General features: G+C 33.8%; 1 protein-coding gene across 11 annotated transcripts in view; it reads left to right on the forward strand.

Moving 5' to 3' along the window:
• The window catches only part of VTI1A (vesicle transport through interaction with t-SNAREs 1A), a 357,029-nt gene that overhangs the window by 44,033 nt on the left and 303,489 nt on the right, over positions 1 to 9,507 (forward strand). The window lies entirely within an intron of this gene.

Below are 9,507 nucleotides of genomic sequence, written 5' to 3' on the forward strand. Positions count from 1 at the left end.
ACAGTTGGTCATGAACATAAAGGTTCTTGAGCCTCCACATCTTCCAGACTAGTGGTTCTCAACTTTGGCTGCACACACCTGGAGAACATTAGAAAATACTTCTACCTGGATCCCCTTGGTCTAGGTACAGCCAAGGCACAGGGATTTTTAAAGCTCTCCAAGTTATTCCAGTGTTCATTCAGGATTAAGAACTGGTGCCCTGGATTTAATGCTTCTAAATGAAGCTCTTTCTTATTCCATAGGCTCCCCACCATCAAGAAAGCTTCTATAACCTCAACCTTTCCCTTACCTATTCTCTTTCTAATAAGGAGTATAGAAGATCTTTAGAGCAGGTCCAAAATGTTGGCCCTCAATATACAAGAAACTAAGAGACTGACAGATTTTATTTCTTCCATTAAAAATAGGGATATGATACATAATAGAATGTGGACACTCAAGTGTTTCCAGAAGACTAACAACAACAAAACTCATATAAAATGTAGGAGGAGATTTTGACATTTTAAGAGCCTTTTATAGTCTCAGAAATTCTATGTGGTAGGCAATTTCCAGTTAACCAGTATTATTTTTTTGAGACAATTTTAGATTTTTTTTTCTTAGAAGTTTATATCCTTACAGTCCAGCTTCTTTCTTAAAAACAGACTTATGGAGGTATAATTGCATATTATAAAATTTTTCATTGTAAATATACAATTCAGTGTTTTTTAGGACATTTATGCAGTTGTGCAACCATTACCACAATCCAGTTTTATAACACTTCCTAGAGATTCCCTCATGCCCATTTGTAGCCAGCCTCCTTCCAACTCCCAATCCCATGCAACCAATGATCTGCTTTCTCTATATATAGCTTTTTTTTTTTAACCAAAAGATTTTTGAGGTCCATCTATATTCTAGTATTATCAATAGTTTGTCTTATTACTGAGTAATATTCTAGTGTATGAATATGTAACACATTTTATCCATTGGATTAATTGCAGTTTATACTATTCTGACTCTGCTGCTGTGAAAATCCACATATGTGGACACATATTTTCATTTTTCTTGGGAAACTACCTAGAAGTAGAATTCCTGCATCTTATGGTAAATACATACTTTTTAAGAAACTGTTTCTGAAGAGATTGTATCATTTTATATTCCTACCAGCAGTGTATGAAGGTTTCAATTTCTCCATATTCTGGTCAGCAGTTGATATTTTTGTTTGAAGTCATCTATGGGATATGTAAAAACATCTCATTGTATTTTAATTTGCATTTCCCTAATAACTAATGATGTTAAGCATTTTTATGTGCTTATTAGATATTTCTATATCTTTGGTGAAATGTGTTTTCAAATCTTTTGCCCATTTTTTATTTAGGTTGTCTTCTGATGATTGAGTTTTTTGTGTATCCTGGATGCAAGTCCTTCATCAGATATATGGTTTGCAAATATTTTCTCCCAGTGTGTGGCTTGCCTTTTCATTTTCTTAATGATGTGTTTTGAAGTATGAAAGTTTTAAATTCTGATAAAGTTACACTTATTAATTTTTTTAGTGGATTGTGCTTTTGGTATTGTATCTCACAAATCTTTGCCCAACCAAAGGATACAAAGATTTTCTTCTAGAAGTTTTATATTTTTAACTATTATATTTATTATATTATAAATTTATTAATATTATTATATTAATATCATTATATTATATAACTTCAAGAATCAACTGTGAATTTCTATGAAAAAGTTTGCTGAGATTTTGATAGGGATTCATTAAATAGATTCAATATAGATCAATATGGAGGAAGTTGCTATCTAAGCAACATTGAGTCTTCCAATCTTTTTATTTGTATATTCTTTAATTTCTCAGCAATGTTTTAACAGTTTTCAGTATAAGATCTATCTTGTACTTATTTTGTTAAACTTATTTCTAAAAATTTTATTCTTTTGATGCTATTGCGAATGAATTTTTTCCTTAATTTTATTTTTGGTTTGCTCATTGGTCATATATGGAAATACAGTTGATTTTTGTATATTGGTCTTGTATCCTGCAACTTGGCTAAACTCACTTAATAATTAATTTTCTTTGTGGAGTCTTTTAGATTCTCTACACTAAAGGTCATGTCATCTGTGAATAAAGACAGTTTTACTTCTTTCCAATATGTGTACCGAATTCATTGATTAATTAACTTACCTTTTTGCACTGACTTAAAACTCCAGTACAATGTTGAATAGAAGTAGTGAGAATGGATTTGCTTGTCTTGCTTTTAGGGGGAAAAGCATTAAGATTATCACTATTAGGTTAATATTAGCTGCAGCTGTTCTATAAATATTCTTTATCAGGTAGAGAAATTTCCCTTTAATTTCTTGTTTGCTTTCAGTCTGTATTATAAATAAGTGTTGGAGTTTGTCAAATACTATTTCTTTGTCTACTGAGATAATTAATTGTATGGTTTTTGTTCTGTATTATATTCATATAAGACCTTAATTGATTTTTAGGTGTTAAACCAGTTTTATATTCTTGGGATAAATTACACTTTGTCATATTATATTTTTAATGTGCTGCCAGACTTAGCTTACTCACACTGTGTTAAGGATTTTTATATCTATGTTTATGAGGAATATTGGTCTACCTTTTGCCATACCTTTGCCTGGCTTTGGCATCATTGTACTATTGGTCCTATAGAATGAGTTGAGAACTGTTTTCACCTGTTTTGTAAATGTCATTGTATAGGTTGTTTACTTCCTTAAATGTTTGATGGAATTCATCAGTAAAGGCAACAGGACTGGGCTTTTCTTTCTAGAAACATCCTTTTACTAATTTAATTTATTTACTTGTTATAGACCTATTTCTCTTTCTTTTTAAGTCAGGTTTTAAAATTTATGTCTTTCTAACAATTTGTCCACTTCATCTAAATTTCCTAATTTGTTGGCATAAATTCTTCATAATATTCTCTTATAATTCTTTTACTTTTTGTAGGGTCTGTGACAATGTCTCATCTTTCATTCCTGATTTTGATAATTTTATATTTCCTTTTTCCTTAGCCAGGATAAAAGTTTATCAATTTTTAGATCTCTTTAAAGAAATAATCTTTGGCTTCTTTGATTTTCATTATTTTATCTGTTTTCTGTTTCATTGATTTCTGCTTTGATCTTCATTATTGCCTTTTTTTCTACTTTAGGTATCCCTTGTTCTTTTCTTTCTAGCTTCCTGAGGTAACAGATTTCTTTTTAGATTCTTTCCTTCCTTTAATGATAAAATTTAAAGCTCTCAATTTCCCTTCACCAGCTTTTAAAAAAATTTAAACTCATGGCCATTTTCTGCATTATTTTCCAGACTAATATTGGTAGGCTAAAATAAAATTTGGCAATAAGTGTGGGAAGCTAAGAATCAGAGTTTTGGGGTTTTTTGTTTGTTTTTGAGGGGTTCTTTGTTTTTTCCTAATACTGAGTAAATGGCTCTTAAGGTCTCAGTAATTTTCTAAAATATATGAAACTCACAAGCTGATCTTTCTAGATGCAGTGAAGAGGGCTGAGTGTTCTGTCACAGTGCTTCTGCTTTAAGGACAGTAGCTCATTGGGGTGCCTGGGTGACTCAGTTGTTTGGGCCTCTGACTCTTGATTTCGGCTTAGGTCATGATCTCAGTGTTGCAGGATCAAGACCCATGTTGGGTTCCACGCTGGGTGTGGAGTCTGCTTGAGATTCTCTCTTTCTCTCCCCTTCCCTCCTTCTCCTCCTACCCTCTCTCTTAAAAAAACAAAAACAAAAACAAAAACAAAAAACAGAAAAGACTATTAACTCAATAATGGGCTATGTGCCAGTGGTTTATTTTATTGAAGATAATAATTTACCAAAGCCCTTTTTTCTGTAACTTAAATTTTTTTCTCAAACTTTTCAAGTATAGAGAAAAGTTGAAAGAAGAGTATAATGATCACTTATGTTCCTCTTCTTAAATTCAATAACTGTTAATACTTTACCTCACTTGCTTTCTCTGTTTCAGAGAGAGATTCCTTAATTTGTTTAATCTATGACTATTTCTCAAGAAGGAACCAAGAATAAACTCCCAAGTTTCTAGCTACCTAATGAGTTGGGGAAGACTAGTGTAGGACAAGTCACTTCTTGTTTCTTTGTTTAGTGGGAGAATGGTTATAGAATCAGTAATTCACTCTCAGATGTTTTAAAGTCGAGATACCTATGAGACATCCCAGTGGGGAAATTAAATAGTCACTTGGAAATACCAAGTTTGAGTTCAAAAGAGAAATTGAGTTAGATCTATTTTGACATCAGCATATAGATAGTATTTAAAGCCTTAGAAATAGATGAGAATACTTAAGGAGAGAAGAGAGTGATGGAAGAGGGTTCCTGACCAAGCTCACAGCAATTATAGCATTTAGAGCTCAAATATAGAATGATTTGAATTGAATTAGGAAAAAAAAGCTCAGCTGGTGAGGTAGAAGTAAAGCCAGATCATTTCTACAGAAGAGACTAAAAAAGAGGACATTTCAACCAGATTGAATACTGTTGAGAAGTTGAGTAAAATGAAGACATGAAAGAGTGCCCACTAGATTGTCAGCATGACAGTCACTATTGACCTTGAAAAAACTTGTGGCTTGAGTAGCAGGAACTAAGATTTAGCAAATCCCTTTAAAGCCTGACTTGGTCACTCTCAACCATAATCATTGAAATGTTTGTGTATGAAGATCATTGAAGTGAAATTATTGCTTTCTTAAACAAATGCAATATTAAGTTCATTTTACTTAAACAGATATTTATTAGCTAATTTTAAATCATTTAAATGGTCATGATAATTCAGATTGATAAAATGGACGCTACAATTTTTTTGGTCAGTATGATCCTGGCTGTGCCACTAACAAAGGACTGTTTCAGCTAAGAACCTAAGTTATTATGAGTGTTTGAGAAAGCATTTATATGTGGTCATAACCACTTACAAATTTTTTTAGCACTTATTTACACTTATTTTATTTCCAACCAATACAGCTGCCAGTTGGACCAATGTTTAAAACAAGTGGCTTTAAAAATTAAAGACAAAACACAACACAAAACATTTTGGCTATTCTTTCTTTAGCAATGGAAGAAGAAGGGTAGTAATAGAAAAAACTCTTTGAGTAAATGTGAGCAGATTCATTATAGAAAGTGATTTACTTTTTAGAAGCTTAGCCTGGTTTTAAGTTCTTACTGACACTAATTGTTTGAATTTAAACATTTTACTTATTTAATCTTTCTGCTTCAGTTTTCATATCTGCAAAGTGGGAATAATAGTAGTGTCTGCTATTGTTACTAGTGGGATTGTCATGAAGAGTGAATTCACACACACACAAACACACACATACACACACAGCTGTTAGAACAATGTTTGATACATAGTAAGTTCAAAAGATATATTAGCTATTATTTTTTAAACATAAATTAGGTTGGTTTTTAAATAGTACCTCCTCAATTCCAGATTAAACCATAATTTAAATTAGGCCAAAATCCCCAAGAGAAACAACTTCTCAGTTGTAAACCTCTAAGTCACATGTTTGTCCAGTGTAGTAAGACCATTTAATTATTGATTGCACAGTTTACCAGCATTGTGTTTTCTAGCTCTGGATAATAGATTTAGATGAATATGTAAATAGGTTAAAGTTTATTTCTAATGTAGAGTCTCACATAAACTAGTGTCAGTTTTATATATGATATTTGATTATCCTCTCCTAAAATTTGTGGCTTGTTAACCAAGAAATCACTTAAACCATCATTTTCAGTTATTGTTTATATTAAATATCATAAAATAATATGATTGATCATCCCTAAATAATTTCTAGTATGATTCAGAACATTTGATGTTACTTGGTGTGTCCTTCCTCCACTGGATTATGTACTATATATATAAATGCTTTCTGTCCAAGCATTCAGAGTCAACTTGAGTTTTAGCTGAGACAGGTCTTTGTCAACTGGATTTATAATGACCAAGGAACTGCTCTTTCTATTTCATTAGACCATAATTTGCATTTTTGTCATCTGTAAGGGGAAGAGGTTAAGTTATTCTTAAAGAGTCTTATAATTCTGAAGTGCTGTTTTGGGATAATTTATAAAATGTTAATGATACTGATATTTTATTCTTTAAGATTGTTTGAGGTGGTTTATTTTAGTGAAAATGGGTATTTTCTCTCTTGATTTACCGGCAGGATCCAAGCACACATTAAATAACCCCCCTCCCTTCTCACCCCCACCAATGAATGCAGTACTTTTTAAAATGCTTTTTTTAGGGGAACATTATAAAATACACTGTGACTATGGGAGCAAAATTACTAATATGACTAACTTACAAATATATTTAAACCAGACAGAAAAGAACAAATAAAGCTTGTGGGATTTATTCATCCCAATTGGCTATTTTTGAGTTTATTCATAGGGGGCTCAAGTCAAATAAAGATTGAGTAGACCTCTGTTTGCTGTTGGAGTTTTGACCACCACTTTTTTTTCTCATGTGACTTCCAAGGGTTATTCTATATTCAGATGAACAATTTTCTTAGGAATGCTGTTGCTTCAGGTGGTAGGTGTTCTATTCAGGTAGCCTGTCACTTTAACAAATGTCTCCTTTCCTAAGTGTCCCTACCCTAAATAGAAATTATTCTATTTTCACCACAGGGACTAAAATGTTATCCAGTAGAGTTTTGTCCAAAGAGAATGGGATGGCACCTGGTGGTACAATCAATCATTCATCTGCTAGATGTCAGGAAAGGTTTAAAGTAGATGAAGAAATAACCAACTTTTGGGAAGTGGCCTTATCTTGTGTCTATACTGTACAAATATTCCAACATTTAGAGAAAGGGAGATACTGCATTTTAAAAATATGTGTAAGGAAAAGTTTGAGCGTGTTATTTTTTTATTGCTTTCACCTATGATAGATTTCATACCTCTGAAACTTTTTTGCTGACGTCACATGTGACCTGTTTCTGAGGTCCCTTTCTAGTATTTATCATACTTGTCTTCCTTCTATGTAGCATTTGATTCACTCCCATCTTCTTTTTTTTTTTTCCTTAAGATTTTATTTATTCATGATAGACACAGAGGCAGAGACACAGGCAGAGGGAGAAGCAGTTTCCATGCAGGGAGCCCGATGTGGGACTTGATCCTGGGACTCCAGGATCACACTCTGGGCAGAAGAGAGGCGCTCAACCACTGAGCCACCCAGGTGTCCCCTGTCTTCTTCTTCTTCTTTTTTTTTTTTTTAAAGATCTATTTGAGAGAGAGAGTAAGCATGGGGGGGGAGGTGGGATAGGGAGAAGCAGACTCCCTGCTGAGCATGGAGCCCAGCTTGGGGCTCTATCTTGATTCTGAGATCATGTCCTGAGCCAAAGTCAGACTTAAATCGACTGAGCCACCCACGTGCCTTTACTCCCATCTTCTTCTTTTTTTTTTACTCCCATCTTCTTGAAACTAATTTCTTTGACACCAGGTTTCTTCCTGGCTTTTACCTATTTCCTTCATTGGGTTTTCTTTTCCTGTCTTCCCCTTAATTTTTGTGTTTTCAGCTCACTGTTGCTTTGACTTGTCATCTCTGTATTCTCTCTGGTTAATTTTATGTATGCCCATGGCTTCTATTAATGCCTATACATTGATGATTTCAAAATCATGTCTCTAGCTCAGACTTTCACATTGCAGCACTGTACCATTTTCTTTTCAATTATCTATTGCATCTGTTCCAGTTTTACAGATATTCAGATACAGTGTTCCAACCTAAACTCATTAAACTTACTGTCTTTCCTTCAAAATCTGTTTCTCTTCCTGCCTTCATTATACTGGTTAATGCTTACATTGGTTATGCTGGTGAGTATACCATCTACTTAGTTATCTACATGAGAAACCTGGGAGACACTTCATATTTCTTTCTTGGCCTTGACCTCACATCTAATTGTCACTAAGTCCCATGGATTCTACATTCTCTCTCCCCTCCATCCTCACTGTTGTTCTGTTCATTGAGGACCACATGGTCTCTTTCTTAACCCTAAAGATAAAGCCTGCAATTTCTGCCTTCACTCTAGTTCTTCTCTGGACTATTTTCCACTTTGAGTCTAGAGGAAACTTTCAAAAAAAAAAAATAAATCTGATTAGATCAAACTTCTATTTTTGTGACTTTCCTATACTTATAGGAGGTCACAAGGAATCTGATCCAGCTAAAAGAAATTGTTTGCCTCCCCAGTGTTTTTGATATGTTGAAATTGGATGCCAACATTAAAACATTGAGAGAGATCACAAAACACCCAAATTTCATATTTCTTTGAAAATTCCAGGAGATCTAGCATTTTGGAAACAGCTATAGCTGAGCTTGCATTTTTTAAAAAATTATTTAGTTTTTTAAAACTATTGAGTTTTTCAGCTTCTTTTTTTAGATATATGACTTGGAAATATTTTCTCCCATTCCATGGATTGCCTTTTCAGTCTGTTAATTATTTCCTGTAAGAAATCATTGCCACGATCAATGTCATGAAGCTTTTCCCCTATGTTTTCTTTTGTGTGTGCGTTTTGTGATTTCAGTTCTTACATTTAAGTCTTTAATCCATTTTGAGTTGATTTTGTGTATGATGTATAATAAGGGACCAATGTTATTTTGCTGGTGGATATCTGTTTTCCCAGCATCATTTGTTGAAGAGACTATCCTTTCCCCATTGTGTATTCTTGATAACTTGCCAAAGATCAGTTGACCATATGTGTGTGGATTTATTCTGGACTTTCTATTCTGTTCCATTGGTCAATATGTCTATCTTTTTGTAAGTATCATACCATTTTGATTACTGCAACTTTATATATATATTTAGAAACTAAGGGATCCCTGGGTGGCTCAGTGGTTGAGCGCCCGCCTTCGGCCCGGGGTATGGTTCTGGGGTCCCGGGATCGAGTCCCTCATCGGGCTCCCTGCATGAAGCCTGCTTCTCCCTCCGCCTGTGTCTCTGCCTCTCTCTTTCTCTCTGTCTCTAATGAATAAATAAATAAAATCTTAAAAAAAAAAAAAGAAGAAACTAAGAAGTGTGGTGTCTCCACTTTAATCTTTCTCAGAATGATTTGGCTATTTGTGGCCTATTACAATTCCATATGAATTATAGGATTGTTTTATTCTCTTTCTGTAATAAGTGCCATTAGGATTTTTCTTGGGTGAACCTGGGCAATTTTATTACTTCATCCCCAAACCTCAGTTTCCTCATTGGTAAGATGAGGATCATAATAGCATCTATTTTGTAATTATTCAGATTATACACATTAATGCAAGGGAAACACATTAATATGTACCTGGCACTTACTAAGTACTCAACAAATTTAGCTCTTTATGTATGCTGATGTCTTCAAACAGGGATAGAATGCTTCACAAAGCAGATAGTAGGTGCTAGCCACTCACATGTTCTCTTGGCTTCTGACACATGAGCTTCCCTGACCCCAGTACATCCAAGCACATGGGCATAGTTTTCCTTAATCTCTACAGAGGTTTGATAAGAGACAACTGTCAGATGCTTTCATCTGCATAACTGAATAATAAAAGCTAT

Source organism: Canis lupus, chromosome 28, assembly GCF_011100685.1.
Source record: "Canis lupus familiaris isolate Mischka breed German Shepherd chromosome 28, alternate assembly UU_Cfam_GSD_1.0, whole genome shotgun sequence".
NCBI classification, from domain to species: domain Eukaryota; kingdom Metazoa; phylum Chordata; class Mammalia; order Carnivora; family Canidae; genus Canis; species Canis lupus.